Below are 8,975 nucleotides of genomic sequence, written 5' to 3' on the forward strand. Positions count from 1 at the left end.
ATTATAATACTATTGTTATGTTTCTTATATGTACAGTATGCTAAGATGGTGCATAGTAAGAGGTGAATATCTCATTCTTAATTACAAGAGTACACATTTTAATTGAAGTTTACAACTAGAAGTATCTAATAATAAAATGGGATCCATGTCATCCTTAAGGCATGAATGTACTTTGCTTATTCACTTTTCTCATCGTCTGAATCAATTATACTAACATTTAAGGTTATATATATATATATATATATATATATATATATATATATATATCTTGATTGTATATGTAGCATGGTTAAATTCCTAACAGTATGGCAATATTTAGGGTTTTATTTCTGTCGATATTTAGCAAAGACTTGGTCATTATAGGAACTTAGTGAATATACATCACACTTACTGGACAAGTTTTCCAGGACATCGAAAAGGGAGGACAGAGAATTAGAATCATTTTTCCTACTCACATCGACATTTTGGAGAAGAAACTGAGAGTCTCCATATAATGAGAATTGAACCTCAGATAAAGAATATGTTCAAAGACTATAGTTTTTTTTAAAAAAGCCCTACTGTAATAGAGTAACATATTAACCTAAGAATAAATTAGTTTGACTTGGGTCATTTTCTCAGTTCTCCAAGCAATTACTTTTTTCTTTTCCTTTCTCTAGAATAAAAGAAAATGAATCAAAAAAGATAATTCCTCAAAAATTCTATTTGCTCTTACTTCATTTAAATTTAAGTCTTTTCTTCTTGTCTTTCTGATTTTTTTCACATTTAGCGAACTTGCATCATATACTTTATGCAGTTACAAACACCGCTTACTACTAATGATATTACTGCTTCTCATTCTCCCTACTATTCAAATATCAGTCTCAGAACAGAGGCAGATACACGGAAATAAAGCCTTTTAAGACTGTATTTTCTCCAAGCAGAAGTTCATCCTAACTGGTTAGTAATATCAGGCCACAATACCCTTGTGTTTTATAGACGTAAATACTCAATTATCACCAGAGCACAAACAAAAATGGATGGCATATAAATACATTTACTTCATTCTTTAGAGAATCACATCATGTTTAAAACTTTGTTATTTCATAAGGCATATCTATACATATTTTATTGAGTAGTAGAGAATATACATTAGTTATCATGGAACTGTTGCCCACTATAAACATCTCTTGAGCTTTAAGTACTGATGATTCCAGGGTATCACCAATATCCTGATTAAAGTAATCACCACTGATAAAATCAATTTTCAAAATTTCTTAGATCTCTTCAGATGATTTGAATGTATAGCCACAGTTGAGAAATACTGACGGTAATCATGTCAGTATTTCAGAAATACTGACCTTACTGACCTTACTGACCTACTGTGTCAGAAACACAACCCTTAACTGCGTATTTCTTTAGGCATGTATAAAAGTTATATACAAGGAAGTATGGGAAATTTCTTTATGAGGGTGTGCTACAGTGACGTTTTGCTAGATAACTCAAGCATGTTCAAATTCTGCCTTTAACAATCCAACCAATTCCTCAAGCTACTAAAGAAATACACATCCACAGCAAAAGATTACAACAAAAATTTACTCTTTATTATTACCCGAGGCTTTAAAGGCTAAGCCAAATTAACTGCAAAGAAGTAAGTAATGAAGAAAATGTAATATAATGCCAAACATAAAATGAAGAAAAAACATAACAGACAATAAATTTGAGTTATTTACAGAGATCCAAGGATTTAATAAAACAGAAATTACCAATATTAGGAATAAAAAAGAAAATGTAACTAGATTGCATTGGCAATAAAAGCATAATAAGACCATATCATAGACAATTCCATGCTCATAATTTCAACAACTTAAATTAAATTGACCAATTATTCTAAAAATCACAAACTTGCAGACATTGCTGAAATGAAGCAAATAACATACACTTACTGAAAGATAAGTATATACTTTCATGTATATACTTACATGAAAGAATATAACATTCTTATATATCTAAGCAAACTAAATTGAGTTAAAATATTTTGAAGAGCAAACATATGGTCATTGAAGTTTTCCATGGTAAATTCTGCAAAACATTTAAAAAGAAGAAAGTAACAATTTAACAATAATCTTTTCTCTAGAAAGTGAAAAAAAGAGTGATTGAGGGGAAGGGGAGGAAAGGGGGAACAACTGCAATAGCTTAAACAACAATAAAAAACAAAATTTAAAAAAATTCAGTATTTTGTTTGGCCAGCATTACTCTAATACCCAAAATCACACCAAGAAAGTACAACAATAAAACATAAGAATTAACACAACAAAAAACTGAAATAACAACAAAAACTAAAATTATAATGAACACGCATGTGTAACGATCCCTAACAGAATGTTAGCAAATCAAATCCAGCAATACATAAAAGAACAGTAAACCATGACCAAGTGAGATTTATTACAGGAGAGTAAGTCAATTCAATATTGGAAAATCTGTCAATAAAATAGCCATATTCACAGTCTAAAAATTAAAAGGACATTATCATATCAATTAATACAAGGAAAGCATTTGACAAAACTCAACACTCAATTATGATAAACACTCTTATCAATCCACGAATAGAAGAGCACTCCTCAACATAATAATGGAAATCTACAAAAACTCTTAGTATTAACATTCTTAATGACACATGACTCCATTCAATTCTCTTGGGTTCAGAAACAATGCAAAGCTCTACTTGCTCATCACTCTGAGTCAGCATTATACTAGAAGCCAGTGCCACTAGGGAAGAAAAATTTAAAAGTCGTACAGACTGAAAAAAAAAGATAAACTGTCTCTTTTTGGAGAAAATATTTTTTTTTGTAGAGCAAAACCTAGTGAATTTATCAGAAAAACAAAAACATCAACAAATCTAAAATTAAAAGCAACTTTAGAAAGCTTACAAAATAGAAGATTAAAACACACACAAATAATATTTCTATATGTTAAGAGTTAGAAACTAAAATAATAATTTTTAGAAACCTATCTGTTACTATCTCTCATAAAACAATCTATAATTACTACATATTTAAAATGATAATAATTGATTAAATAAATGAAAGGATATCTAGGCAATGGAGAGATATCAGTTATTCATGGGTTGAAAGATTTAACCTAGTATTGAAAGAAGCCTCAACCTAGTACTAATATTAATCCTTTTCAACTTAATTTATAAAACCAGCAAGAATTTTGTACACATTTAGAAAATGGACTCTAAATAAATGGACTCTAAATGGACTCAAATAAGATAGAATAGAATAAAATCATTAAAAATAACTGTGTGATTAAACACTTTTTTTCCCACAGGAATTAAGGCAGTATGATATTGGTGAAGGAGATATATACATAGATGAATAGAATAAATTGGAGAAAAAATATACCCACACAAATACAGCCAAATAGTTTTCTACAACAATGCAAAAATTATTACAATAAAGAAAGAATAACCTTTTTAGAAAGGTATTAAAATATTTACATATACATATTCAAAAATAAATATACACAATATATTGAAAAATTATTTAAAAATGTAACCAAACACAGGTCTGGCTGCTTGCCTCAACAAAAGCCAAAGTCATGAGACAGGTGCTGATGAAAAGGAAAGAGGTTTGTTCAGATGCCAGCAATCTGAGAAGATGGGGGACTCTTATCCCAAAGCACATCTTAGCATCTCCATGGAGACAGAAGTTTTTATAGAAAGGAGAGGGAAATAGTACAAAGAGATCAAAGGGATGAAGTTGAAAGCTCTCCACATGCAGACCAAGATAGTCTATTCCAATAAGGATCTCTGTAACTGGTCAAGCAATGGGCTGGTGTGTGTCATCCTAGTTTGCATCATTCTGGTTTTACGGTTGAAGGTCAGCAAATCTCCCAGAGCTCAGATGACTGAAGATCAGGATCTGTATCTTTTGAAATGAAGACAACAGTACTTGAACAACAATAAAAACAATCAGAATATTTTTAAAAATCTGTACATTTTGAAGTTAGTTCCTAGGCTTCTTATACAAACATGCTGTTTGTCTACAAGCTGCATATTAGTCAGAGTCAGCATTTATAGCAACAATGTCAAAACAATGGTGGGGTGGGTTACAATTCCCCACTGTTTTAATTCTCCACTGTCAATATTTCTTCCATTGCTATGGAAGTTAGAGGGTTGTAGCCAAAACATTTAAGAAAGCAAGAAAAATTCAGGATTCAGTCTAGTTTATAAATGAAAAATAAAACTTAATAGACAATGAACTGTACTAATCTAATATATATAACTGAGTGTTACAGATTCTATTGCAACTCAAATTTTCCCCTAAACTCACCTTCACTTTTGTCAGAAAGCCAAATCAAGACCAATTCATTCAATACATTAAATCCAGTTCAGGTTTTGCCTGATTCTTTGCATAAACACAATAGGAATAGGAACTGATCATATAGACTTTCTTTTTGTATTGTTATTCAATTACAGTTGTCCCAATTTTTCCCCCTTTGCTCTTCTCTGACCATCCCACCCTCCACTCCCACAGTCAATTCCCACAATGTTGTTTATCCATGGGTCATTCATCTTAAATCAGCCTTGCTGGAATCTTAAAAGGAATTTTCTGATTGAAATTTAATTAGACTCACAGGCCAAAAAAGCTAAGCCACACAGTTGCCATCAGGCTTTGCCTGCAATACCAATAGGTATGAGTAAACTCTTCAAGTTCTTGAGGTCCTCCAAATGTTCTGAGGTTCTTCCTTGCTATCTCCAAGGAAAGAGACCTTCATTCTTTACTGGAATTGACTGCATGAGCCATATAAATAAGCAAGGTAGCAAGCCATTTCTCCACGGGGCTTTTATCAGTTTCAATGGCAATCTTTTTTAAGATTTTATTTATTTATATTTAGAGAGGAAGGGAAGGAGAGAAGGAGAGAAGTATCAATGTGGTTGCCTCTCGTGAGTCCCCTGCTGGGAACTGGCCTGCAACCCAGGCATGTGCCCTGACTGGGAATCAAACCGTGATCCTGTGGTTCGAAGGCCCGCGCTCAATCCACTGAGCTATGCCAGCCAGGGCGCAATCTTTATTCCTTAAAGCTTTTTGCTGGCATGCAGAGGCTTGGCATGTCTTTCTCAAACATGATATTCCAGTCAAAGTTTTGTTTAATAAAACCACAATTGGAAACAGGCTTCATACGTCCTGTTATGAAGGAGTAAGTTTCATACTGGAATAAGAATCTGATAATGCAAATAAACATATCACCATGAATATAATACTTATTAACTGTTTTTAAATTCAGGAGGGAGAAGTAGGTAAAAATATAAATATTTCAATATTGCTTATTAGGGTAAAATTTACCAAATTGTTCAAAGAAAACATAAGTTTTTAAAAATCAGTAATGTTTTGAACAAAGTCATGAGAATAATAATTATCCTCAGTTCATCCAGTCCCATAATTAATTCTTGTTTATCCTTATTATTTGCCAGTATTTATCTTTCTGAAGGTGTAACATTTTTGCAAATGCATCACAGTTGCATTTGCAAAAAGGACTCAATGACTGTCTATAAATGACAAAAAAATGATATGGTTATAAATCAGATTATAATGCAATTGACAAAAGGATTTCTTTTTATAACAACATTTCAAGATGACATTCAAAATTACAATTTGAGTATATAAAACTAAAAAATCAATTTATTTATTCCCCACTGTCAATTGTACCTGAGTTGTCTATGGGGAAGTAATGATGAGTTTTGAAAAATGAAAGGGAGCTTCCCAGCTTTTTCATAAAATTACCATTCCACATTATCATCTGTGCATTTCCTTTTCTTTCTTCTTTTCTTCCTATTTGCTTTTCCCTTTTGAGAATTCCTCCTCTAATATATTTTTTCCTGTAACATGTATGTCACTTTCCTTTATCCTTTCTCGCCTTTTTTGCACCTCCTCAATTCAATTCTATTTTCTTTTTGCTTCTTCCCTCTATACAATCTTTATTCAACTTGTGCAAACCCTTTGCAACTACGCAAAATCTTCTCAATTTACAGACACTCTGCAATGTATATAATCCTTTCACAACTTCCTAAGTACTTTTGAGTTGGCCCTTCTTTCTTTTAAACTATATAGTCTCATTCTGACTTAATTAAAATTCTGAATTCTTAGAAATCTCATTTTTAGTGACAATTAAAAGTAAGTAATTAACATTATTTAGATTGACACTTTTATGAACACATTTCATGACTTTTGAAACTTTCTTTTCCATTGGTAAATACACTTATATTTTTAAGAGGTATAACACAGATATCATGCATCTTTTTTGTAAACCTAGACATAACAAACATATTCCATGCTAATAACTTTAAAAGACTCTAATTAAATTTAAATTACCCAATTGGGGTCTTCGTGATTGCTTCATTCATTTAGTGTGCTCAAATGTGAGCTGTGTAATTACCTAGTGTCCTTAACTTTCAGGGAGGCTGGAGAAGAGGCAGAGAAGGTATCAAGCTTTAGCTGCTTGAGCTTCCCTATTGTTTCTAGGTCTGCAGCAGTGCCCAGACCTCCTAGAGGAACATTCAGCGTGTAAAAGAGTTATTTTCTCCTTTTTTCCCCTCTGAATTTTACAGTCTGGGAGGGACTGAGAGCTTTCAGTCCCTCTTTGAACCATAAATTTTCATCGTTTTGGGGTAGAATTCTTATGATGTAACAACATGGAATCTTGCACATAGGAGGTTTTATCTCATTTACCAGATCTTTGGCACAACACTTCTGGTCTACAATGTGAGCGAATAGACTCTCTCATGGAATCCAGACCAAGCCACTCATTTCAAAACAGAAACAANTTTTACAGTCTGGGAGGGACTGAGAGCTTTCAGTCCCTCTTTGAACCATAAATTTTCATCATTTTGGGGTAGAATTCTTATGATGTAACAACATGGAATCTTGCACATAGGAGATTTTATCTCATTTACCAGATCTTTGGCACAACACTTCTGGTCTACAATGTGAGCGAATAGACTCTCTCATGGAATCCAGACCAAGCCACTCATTTCAAAACAGAAACAAAAGAAAAATCTAAAGCAAAGACAAAATTCAAATAAATGAGTACTCTCCAACTATATCTTTTAAGGGAGAGAGTGAGACACTAGCCTTAGGACCTCATCTCACAGTAATGTGTCCTGCAAATGACCTTGATGAGGTCCAAATCACACCAAAGCCCAAACGGCAGAGACAGAGAATTCTAGGTATATACAAAGAGCAAAGATCAAACCAAGCCCCCAAAAGTTAAGAAAGCAAGCAAAGAGCGGTTGTAACCAAACTTTCATTTCAGACAGACCACACAACCACATTTCATTTCAGAGAGACAAGAGCTCTCAAACTGAAATGGACGTCCTCCTATGGAAGATTTGGGAAAAGCTAACAGACAGTCCAGGCATAATATTTTTGCTACACAAAGTTCTCAAGGCAATCACAGGAAATGTCAAAAACATAACAATAAGAATACCCCACAACAAATATGCAATTAAGAAAACATTTAGTACTCAGAAAACCATATAACCAGACCAGAAAGAATCCTCTAACTAAATTCCATGCAGGGAAACTGGAATTTTCCTCATCACATTTTCCTTGCCTATCTCCAACTGGCACCAACTAAATGATTCCCACACATCCCAGAGTAGTTCAAAAAAACTTGGATGGTAGAGAAGAAGACTTCTACTCATGCACACCAGGGTATTACCCAGACTTAGGCTCAACAGCCCACCAATTACCGCCATCTGTCTATGTAAATGTACTGATCTGGGTGTCCCGGCTTGCCTGTGACTATTAGGTGTACTGCCTGAATTATTCCTAAATTCAGGATTCCCTCAGGGGGCCAGCCTTCCCCAAATGTTGGCACTCTGATGTACAGTTTCTGATTGGTCTCAAGTCATGCTTGAGTCCTGGCCCCGAAACCGATCAAAATTCTGCAACATGCAGTCTAGTACTGTTGAGGGTCCTGTGCCCATGATGTCCCTCCCACAATAGCACAGACAAACAAAGGGATGGGGTTTTCAGTTTCACCTGCCTGGGCTCTCCTCTGGAGGGACTTGGTCTCTTAGCTAAGGCCGTCGGAGTAGAATCTGGGTTAAACTCCCAGCCATTATGCCGTATGACAGACGGAGGAACCACAGGTTGGGGCCCACTCCGACTCCATAGGTTTTCACTGGTGGAGCCACAAACTCAGTCACTCGCACAAACACACAGACAAACATCCGAGAGTTTAATACAGTCCCACCTGAGTAGGACTGCCCTCCTGTTAGGGTTTCCCCTACCTGATGGTCAAGGGCCTGAGAGGTGATCAGTCTCTCCTTCCACCACAAGGTTGGGTCTGGTCTCCGTCTCCTGGTCCCCAGTCCTGTGGTTTGACAGCTCCCCGATCAGGACCAGTTCACTCCCTCTGTAGCTGGGGTAGAGTGTGGGCCTCACCGGCAGCTAACCGCGGAGTCCACGGAGCGCCCGGGGCCACCTCACGGGTGGCAATCACCTGCTCCTTTGAGTCATTTCTGGTCAGGGAACCAAAATATTGCAGGAAGAATTCAGGCCGAACACAGGAGGAAGCGAGGTGGTACCTTTATTTATGCATGTGGACCCAGAGGAGGCAGTCTCCAAATTCTGGGCCCTGAGCTGCGGGGAGCAGCTGCTTTTCTAGGGTAAGGAGTGAAGCATTACTTCTGGCTCAAAAGCAAGCAGAAGCAGAAGCAAAAAAAGCCAAGTCATTCTCTGGGTGCTGTGCTATGTTTTAAAATGGCTCCCAATTTCCTCTAACAATAGGACAAGTGCTGGTGAAAAAGGAAAGTAGTTTTAGTGAGATGCCCACATTCTGGGAAGATGTGGGACTCTTGTCTCAAAGTCCGTCTTAACATCTCAGTGCAGGCAGAAATTTTTACAATGAGGGAGAAGGAAAGCAAAACAAAGAGATCAGGGGAGGGTGTTGAAAAGTTCTCTACATGCAGACTACCACAGTCTATTGCA

This window comes from Sturnira hondurensis, unplaced genomic scaffold, assembly GCF_014824575.4.
Source record: "Sturnira hondurensis isolate 20B ecotype Veracruz unplaced genomic scaffold, ASM1482457v3 Scaffold0015596, whole genome shotgun sequence".
In the NCBI taxonomy this organism is placed as follows: domain Eukaryota; kingdom Metazoa; phylum Chordata; class Mammalia; order Chiroptera; family Phyllostomidae; genus Sturnira; species Sturnira hondurensis.